Here is a 9614-nt window from a genome sequence, read left to right on the forward strand (position 1 = left end):
CGGTGGAGGTCGCAGTAGCTTATCAAGACAGTTTAAATGCCCCTTGGAAGAGACATGCAGGTCGCAGTAGCTTAATAAGACGGTTTAAATGCCCCTTAGAAGAGACGTGCAGGTCGCAGTAGCTTAACAAGATGGTTTAAATGCCCCTTGGAAGAGATGTGCAGGTCGCAGTAGCTTAACAAGATGGTTTAAATGCCCCTTGGAAGAGACGTGCCGGTCGCAGTAGCTTAACAAGATGGTTTAAATGCCACTTGGAAGAGACGTGGAGGTCGCAGTAGCTTAACGAGACAGTTTAAATGCCCCTTGGACGAGACGTGCAGGTCGCAGTAGCGTAACAAGATAGTTTAAATGCCCCTTGGAAGAGACGTGCCGGTCGCAGTAGCTTAACAAGATGGTTTAAGTGCCACTTGGAAGAGACGTGGAGGTCGCAGTAGCTTAACGAGACAGTTTAAATGCATCTTGGACGAGACGTGCAGGTCACAGTAGCTTAACAAGACAGTTTAAATCCCCCTTGGAAGAGACGTGCAGGTCGCAGTAGCTTAACAAGAGGGTTTAAATGCCCCTTGGGATAGGCTTGCAAGTCACAGTAGCTTACCAAGACGGTTTAAATGCCCCTTGGAAGAGACGTGCAGGTCGCAGTAGCTTAACAAGATTGTTTAAATGCCCCTTGGAAGAGCGGTGGAGGTCGCAGTAGCTTAGCAAGATGGTTTAAATGCCCCTTGGAAGAGACATGCAGGTCGCAGTAGCTTAACAAGAGGGATTAAATGCCCCTTTCAAGGGACGTGCAGGTCGCAGGAGCTTAACAAGACGGTTTAAATGCCCCTTGGAAGAGATGTGGAGGTCGCAGTAGCTTAACAAGATGGTTTAAATGCCCCTTGGAAGAGCGGTGGAGGTCGCAGTAGCTTAAGAAGACAGTTTAAATGCCCCTTGGAAGAGACGCGCAGGTCGCAGTAGCTTAATAAGACGGTTTAAAAGCCCCTTGGAAGAGACGTGCAGGTCGCAGTAGCTTAACAAGATGGTTTAAATGCCCCTTGGAAGAGACGTGCAGGTCGCAGTAGCTTAACAAGACGGTTTAAATGCCCCTGGAAGAGACATGCAGGTCGCAGTAGCTTAACAAGATGGTTTAAATGCCACTTGGAAGAGCGGTGGAGGTCGCAGTAGCTTAACGAGACAGTTTAAATGCCCCTTGGACGAGACGTGCAGGTCGCAGTAGCTTAACAAGATGGTTTAAAAGCCCCTTGGAAGAGAGGTGGAAGTCGCAGTAGCTTAACAAGACGGTTTAAATGCCCCTTGGAAGAGACGTGGAGGTCGCAGTAGCTTAACAAGACTGTTTAGGTGCCCCTTGGAAAAGTGGTGGAGGTTACGGTAGCTTAACAAGCCGGTTTAAATACCCCTTGGAAGAGACGTTCAAGTCGAAGTAGCTTAAAAAGACGGTTTAAATGCGCCTTGGAAGAGACTTGCAGGTCGCAGTAGCTTAACAAGATGGTTTAAACGCCCCTTGGAAGAGAGGTGGAGGTCGCAGTAGCTTAACAAGAAAGTTTAAATGCCCGTTGAAAGAGATGTGCAGGTCGCAGTAGCTTAACAAGACGGTTTAAATGCCCTTGCAAGTGCGGTGGAGGTTGCAGTAGCTTAACAAGATGGTTTAAATGCCCCTTGGAAGTGACATGCAGGTCGCAGCAGCTTAACAAGATGGTTTATATGCCCCTTGGAAGAGACATGCAGGTCGCAGTAGCTTAACAAAGCGTTTTAAATGCCCCTTGGAAGAGACATGCAGGTCGCAGTAGCATAACAAGACGGTTTAAATGCCTCTTGGAAAAGTGGTGGAGTTTACAGTAGCTTAACAAGACGGTTTAAATGCCCCTTGGAAGAGACGTGCAAGTAGCAGTAGCTTAACAAGACGGTTTACATGCCCCTTAGAAGAGAAGTGCAGGTCGCAGTAGCTTAAAAAGACAGTTTAAATGCACCTTGGAAGAGACGTGCAGGTCACAGTAGCTTAACAAGATGGTTCAAATGCTGCTTGGAAGAGCGGTGGAGGTCGCAGTAGCTTAAAAAGACAGTTTAAATGCCCCTTGGAAGAGACGTGCAGGTCGCAGTAGCGTAACAAGACAGTTTAAATGCACCTTGTACGAGACGTGCAGGTCGCAATAGCTTAACAAGATGGTTTAAATGCCCCTTGTAAGAGCGGTGAAGGTCGCAGTAGCTTAACAAGACAGTTTAAATGCCCCTTGGAAGAGACGTGCAGGTCGCAGTAGCTTAACAAGACGTTTTAAATGCCCCTTGTAAGAGGCTTGCAGGTCGCAGTAGCTTACCAAGACGATTTAAATGCCCCTTGGAAGAGATGTGCAGGTCGCAGTAGCTTAATAAGACGGTTTAAATGCCCCTTGGATAAGAGGTGGAGGTCGCAGTAGCTTAACAAGACGGTTTAATTGCCCCTTGGAAGAGCGGTTGAGGTCACAGTAGCTTACCAAGACGGTTTAAATGCCCCTTGGAAGAGACATGCAGGTCGCAGTAGCTTAACAAGATGGTTTAAATGCCCCTTGAAAGTGCGGTCGAGGTTGCAGTAGCTTAACAAGACGGTTTAGATGCCACTTGGAAGACACATGCAGGTCGCAGGCAGCTTAACAAGACAGTTTAAATGCCCCTTGTACGAGACGTGCAGGTCGCAGTAGCTTAACAAGATGGTTTAAATGCCCCTTGGAAGAGCGGTGAAGGTAGCAGTAGCTTAACAAGACAGTTTATATGCCCCTTGGAAGAGACATGCAGGTCGCAGTAGCTTAACAAGACGTTTTAAATGCCCCTTGGAAGAGGTTTGCAGGTCGCAGTAGCTTACCAAGATGATTTAAATGCCCCTTGGAAGAGACGTGCAGGTCGAAGTAGCTTAACAAGACAGTTTAAATGCCCCTTGGAAGAGAGGTGGAGGTCGCAGTAGCTTAATAAGCCGGTCTAAATGCCCCTAGGAAGAGATGTGCAGGTCGCAGTAGCTTAATAAGACGGTTTAAATGCCCCTTGGAAGAGAGTTGGAGGTCGCAGTAGCTTAACAAGACGGTTTAAATGCCCCTTGGAAGAGCGGTTGAGGTCGCAGTAGCTTACCAAGACCGTTTAAATGCCCCTTGGAAGAGACATGCAGGTCACAGTAGCTTAACAAAACTGTTTAAATGCCCCTTGCAAGTGCGGTGGAGGTTGCAGTAGCTTAACAAGACGGTTTAAATGCCCCTTGGAAGAGACATGCAGGTCGCAGCAGCTTAACATGACGGTTTAAATTCCCCTTGGAAGAGACGTGCAGGTCGCAGTAGCTTAACAAGACGGTTTAAATGCCCCTTGGAAGAGACATGCAGGTCGCAGTAGCTTAACAAGACGGTTTAAATGCCCCTTGAAAGAGACGTGCAGGTCTCAGTACCTTAACAAGACGGTTTAGATGCCCCTTTGAAAAGTGGTGGAGGTTACAGTAGCTTAACAAGACGGTTTAAATGCCCCTTGGAAGAGACGTTCAAGTCGCAGTAGCTTATAAAGACGGTTTAAATAAGCCTTGGAAGAGACTTGCAGGTCGCAGTAGCTTAACAAGACGGTTTAAATGCCCCTTGGAAGAGAGGTGGAGGCCGCAGTAGCTTAACAAGACAGTTTAAGCGCCCCTTGGAAGAGACGTACAGGTCGCAGTAGCTTAACAAGACAGTTTAAATGCCCCTTGGAAGTGCGGTGGAGGTAGCAGTAGCTTAACAAGACGGTTTAAATGCCCCTTGGAAGAGACATGCAGTTCGCAGCAGCTAAACAAGACGGTTTAAATGCCCCTTGGAAGAGACGTGCGGGTTGCAGTAGCTTAACAAGACGGTTTAAATGCCCCTTGGAAGAGACGTACAGGTCGCAGTAGTTTAACAAGACAGTTTAAATGCCCCTTGGAAGTGCGGTGGAGGTAGCAGTAGCTTAACAAGACGGTTTAAATGCCCCTTGGAAGAGACATGCAGTTCGCAGCAGCTAAACAAGACGGTTTAAATGCCCCTTGGAAGAGAAGTGCGGGTTGCAGTAGCTTAACAAGACGGTTTAAATGCCCCTTGGAAGAGACGTGCAGGTCGCAGTAGCTTAACAAAGCGTTTTAAATGCCCCTTGGAAGAGACATGCAGGTCGCAGTAGCTTAACAAGACGGTTTAAATGCCTCTTGGAAAAGTGGTGGAGGTTGCAGTAGCTTAACAAGACGGTTTAAATGCTCCTTGGAAGAGACGTGCAAGTCGCAGTAGCTTAACAATACGGTTTAAATGCCCCTTGCAAGAGCGGTGGAGGTCGCAGTAGCTTAACAAGACAGTTTAAATGCCCCTTGGAAGAGACCTGCAGGTCGCAGTAGCTTACCAAGACGATTTAAATGCCCCTTGGAAGAGACGTGCAGGTCGCAGTAGCTTAACAAGACGGTTTAAATGCACCTTGGAAAAGTGGTGGAGGTTACAGTAGCTTAACAAGACGGTTTAAATGCACCTTGGAAGAGACGTGCAAGTCGCAGTAGCTTAACAAGACGGTTTAAATGCCCCTTGGAAGACACGTGCAGGTCGCAGTATCTTAACAAGACTGTTTAAATGCCCCTTGGAAGAGCGGTGGAGGTCGCAGTAGCTTAACAAGACAGTTTAAATGCCCCTTGGAAGAGACGTGCAGGTCGCAGTAGCTGAACAAGACAGTTTAAATGCCCCTTGTACGAGACGTGCAGGTCGAAGTAGCTTAACAAGATGGTTTAAATGCCCCTTGGAAGAGCGGTGAAGGTCGCAGTAGCTTAAAAAGACAGTTTAAATGCCCATTGGAAGAGACGTGCAGGTCGCAGTAGCTTAAGAAGATACTTTAAATGCCCCTTGGATGAGCGGTGGAGTTCGCAGTATCTTAACAAGACAGTTTAAATGCCCCTTGAAAGATACGTGCAGGTCGCAGTAGCTTCACAAGACTGTTTAAATGCCCCTTGGAAGTGCGGTGGAGGTCGCACTAGCTTAACAAGACGGTTTAAATGCCCCTTGCAAGAGACATGCAGGTCGCAGAAGCTTCTCAAGACGGTTGAAATGCCAGTTGGAAGAGTCGTGCAGGCCGCAGTAGCTTAACAAGACGGTTTAAATGCCCCTTGGAAGAGACGTGCAGGTCGCAGTAGCTTAACAAAGCATTTTAAATGCCCCTTGAAAGAAACATGCAGGTCGCAGTAGCTTAACAAGACGGTTTAAATGCAGCTTGGAAGAGACGTGCAAGTCGCAGTAGCTTAACAATACGGTTTAAATGCCCCTTAGAAGAGACGTGCAGGTCGCAGTAGCTTAACAAGACAGTTTAAATGCCCCTTGGAAGAGACGTGCAGGTCGCAGTAGCTTAACAAGATGGTTTAAATGCCCCTTGCAAGAGCGGTGGAGGTCGCAGTAGCTTAACAAGATAGTTTAAATGCCCCTTGGAAGAGACCTGCAGGTCGCAGTAGCTTACCAAGACGATTTAAATGCCCCTTGGAAGAGACGTGCAGGTCTCATTTGCTTAACAAGACAGTTTAAATGCCCCTTGGAAGAGCGGTGGAGGTCGCAGTAGATTAACAAGACAGTTTAAATGCCCCTTGGAAGAGACAAGCAAGTCGCAGCAGCTTTACAAGACTGTTTAAATGCCCCTTGGAAGAGACGTGCAGGTCGCAGTAGCTTAACAAGACGGTTTAAATGCCCCATGGAAGAGACGTGCAGGTCGCAGTAGCTTAACAAGACGGTTTAAATGCACCTTGGAAAAGTGGTGGAGGTTACAGTAGCTTAACAAGACGGTTTAAATGCCGCTTGGAAGAGACGTGCAAGTCGCAGTAGCTTAACAATACGGTTTACATGCCCCTTAGAAGAGACGTGCAGGTCGCAGTAGCTTAACAAGACAGTTTAAATGCCCCTTGGAAGAGATGTGCAGGTCGTAGTAGCTTAGCAAGATGGTTTAAATGCCCCTTGCAAGAGCGGTGGCGGTCGCAGTAGCTTAACAAGACAGTTTAAATGCCCCTTGGAAGAGCGGTGGAGGTCGCAGTAGCTTAACAAGACGATTTAAATGCCCCTTGAAGAGACATGCAGGTCGCAGCAGCTTAACAAGACTGTTAAAATGCCCCTTGGAAGAGACGTGCAGGTCGCAGTAGCTTAACAAGACGGTTTAAATGTCCCTTGGTAGAGACATGCAGGTCGCAGTAGCTTAACAAGACGGTTTAAATGCCCCTTCGAAAAGTAGTGCAGGTTACAGTTGCTTAACAAAACGGTTTAAATGCCCCTTGGAAGAGACGTTCAAGTCGCAGTAGCTTAACAAAACGGTTTAAATGCCCCTTGGAAGACACGTGCAGGTCGCAGTAGCTTAACAAGACGGTTTAGATGCCCCTTGAAAGAGACGTGCAGGTTGCAGTAGCTTAACAAGACGGTTTAAATGCCCCTTGGAAGTGCGGTGGAGGTTGAAGTAGCTTAACAAGATGGTTTAAATGCCCCTTGGAAGAGACATGCAGGTCACAGCAGCTTAACAAGACGGTTTAAATGCCCCTTGGAAGAGACGTGCCGGTCGCAGTAGCTTAACAAGAAGTTTTATATGCCCCTTGGAAGAGACATGCAGGTCGCAGTAGCTTAATAAGATGGTTTGAATGCCCCTTGGAAGAGATGTGCAGGTCGCAGTAGCTTAATAAGATGGTTTAAATGCCCTTGGAAGAGAGGTGGAGATCGCAGTAGCTTAACAAGATGGTTTAAATGCCCCTTGGAAGAGCGGTGGAGGTCGCAGTAGCTTAACAAGACAGTTTAAATGCCCCTTGAAAGAGACATGCAGGATGCAGTACCTTCACAAGACTGTTTAAATGCCCCTTGGAAGTGCAGTGGAAGTCGCAGTAGCTTAACAAGACGGTTTAAATGCCCCTTGGAAGAGACATGCAGGTCGCAGAAGCTTAACAAGACGGTTTAAATGCCCCTTAGAAGAGACGTGCAGGTCACAGTAGCTTAACAAGACGGTTTAAATGCCCCTTGGAAGAGACGTGCAGGTCGCAGTAGCTTAACAAAGCATTTTAAATGCCCCTTGAAAGAGACATGCAGGTCGCAGTAGCTTAACAAGACGGTTTAATTGCCCCTTGGAAAAGTGGTGGAGGTTACAGTAGCTTAAGAAGACGGTTTAAATGCCCCTTGGAAGAGACGTGCAGGTCGAAGTAGCTTAACAAGACAGTTTAAATGCCCCTTGGAAGAGACGTGCAGGTCGCAGTAGATTACCAAGAAGATTTAAATGCCCCTTGGAAGAGACGTGCAGGTCGCAGTAGATTACCAAGAAGATTTAAATGCCCCTTGGAAGAGACGTTCAGGTCACAGTTGCTTAACAAGACAGTTTAAATGCCCCTTGGAAGAGACGTGCAGGTCGCATCGCAGTAGCTTAACAAGATGGTTTAAATGCCCCTTGGAAGAGACGTGCAGGTCGCAGTAGCTTAATAAGACTGTTTAAATGCCCTTTTGAAGAGATGCGCAGGTCGCAGTAGCTTAACATGATGGTTTAAATGCCCCTTGGATGAGGCTTGCAGGTCGCAGTAGCTCACCAAGACAATTTAAATGCCCCTTTTAAGAGACGTGCAGGTCGCAGTAGCTTAACAAGACAGTTTAAATGACCCTTGGAAGAGCGGTGGAGGTCGCAGTAGCTTAACAAGACAGTTTAAATGCCCCTTGGAAGAGACGTGCAGGTCGCAGTAGCTTAACATGACGGCTTAAATGCCCCTTGGAAGAGGCTTGCAGGTCGCAGTAGCTTACCAAGACGATTTAAATGCCCCTTGGAAGAGACGTGCAGGTCGCAGTAGCTTAACAAGACAGTTTAAATGACCTTTGGAAGAGCGGTGGAGGTCACAGTAGCTTAACAAGACAGTTTAAATGCCCCTTGGAAGAGACGTGCAGGTCGCAGTAGCTTAATTACACAGTTTAAATGCCCCTTTGAAGAGATGTGCACTTCGCAGTAGCTTAATAAGACGGTTTAAACGCCCTTGGAAGAGAGGTGGAGGTCGCAGTAGCTTAACAAGACAGTTTAAAAGCCCCGTGGAAGAGACGTGCAGGTCGCAGTAGCTTATCAAGATGGTTTAAATGCCACTTGGAAGAGACATGCAGGTCGCAGTAGCTTAACAAGACAGTTTAAATGCCCCTTGGAAGAGACGTGCAGGTCGCAGTAGCTTACCAAGACGATTTAAATGCCCCTTGGAAGAGACGTGCAGGTCGCATTTGCATAACAAGACAGTTTAAATGCCCCTTGGAAGAGCGGTGGAGGTCGCAGTAGCTTAACAAGACAGTTTAAATGCCCCTTGGAAGAGACATGCAAGTCGCAGCAGCTTAACAAGACTGTTTAAATGCCCCTTGGAAGAGACGTGCAGGTCGCAGTAGCTTAACAAGACGGTTTAAATGCCCCATGGAAGAGACGTGCAGGTCGCAGTAGCTTAACAAGACGGTTTAAATGCACCTTGGAAAAGTGGTGGAGGTTACAGTAGCTTAACAAGACGGTTTAAATGCACCTTGGAAGAGACGTGCAAGTCGCACTAGCTTAACAAGACGGTTTAAATGCCCCTTGGAAGACACGTCCAGGTCGCAGTAGTTTAACAAGACTGTTTAAATGCCCCTTGGAAGAGCAGTGGAGGTCGCAGTAGCTTAACAAGACAGTTTAAATGCCCCTTGGAAGAGATGTGCAGGTCGCAGTAGCTTAACAAGAATGTTTAAATGCCCCTTGGTAGAGACGTGCAGGTTGCAGTAGCTTAACAAGACGGTTTAAATGCCCCTTGCAAGAGACATGCAGGTCGCAGAAGCTTATCAAGACGGTTGAAATGCCAGTTGGAAAAGTCGTGCAGGTCGCAGTAGCTTAACAAGACGGTTTAAATGCCCCTTGGAAGAGACGTGCAGGTCGCAGTAGCTTAACAAAGCATTTTAAATGCCCCTTGAAAGAAACATGCAGGTCGCAGTAGCTTAACAAGACGGTTTAAATGCCGCTTGGAAGAGACGTGCAGGTCGCAGTAGCTTAACAAGATGGTTTAAATGCCCCTTGCAAGAGCGGTGGCGGTCGCAGTAGCTTAACAAGACAGTTTAAATGCTCCTTGGAAGAGCGGTGGAGGTCGCAGTAGCTTAACAAGACGATTTAAATGCCCCTTGAAGAGACATGCAGGTCGCAGCAGCTTAACAAGACTGTTTAAATGCCCCTTGGAAGAGACGTGCAGGTCGCAGTAGCTTAACAAGACGGTTTAAATGTCCCTTGGTAGAGTCATGCAGGTCGCAGTAGCTTAACAAGACGGTCTAAATGCCCCTTCGAAAAGTGGTGCAGGTTACAGTTGCTTAACAAGACGGTTTAAATGCCCCTTGGAAGAGACGCTCAAGTCGCAGTAGCTTAACAAGACGGTTTAAATGCCCCTTGGAAGACACGTGCAGGTCGCAGTAGCTTAACAAGACGGTTTAGATGCCCCTTGAAAGAGACGTGCAGGTTGCAGTAGCTTAACAAGACGGTTTAAATGCCCCTTGGAAGTGCGGTGGAGGTTGAAGTAGCTTAACAAGATGGTTTAAATGCCCCTTGGAAGAGACATGCAGGTCGCAGCAGCTTAACAACACGGTTTAAATGCCCCTTGGAAGAGAAGTGCCGGTTGCAGTAGCTTAACAAGAAGTTTTAAATGCCCCTTG

Source organism: Phyllobates terribilis, unplaced genomic scaffold (assembly GCF_046119375.1).
Source record: "Phyllobates terribilis strain yellow unplaced genomic scaffold, ASM4611937v1 Scaffold_316__1_contigs__length_2197552, whole genome shotgun sequence".
In the NCBI taxonomy this organism is placed as follows: Eukaryota; Metazoa; Chordata; class Amphibia; order Anura; family Dendrobatidae; genus Phyllobates; species Phyllobates terribilis.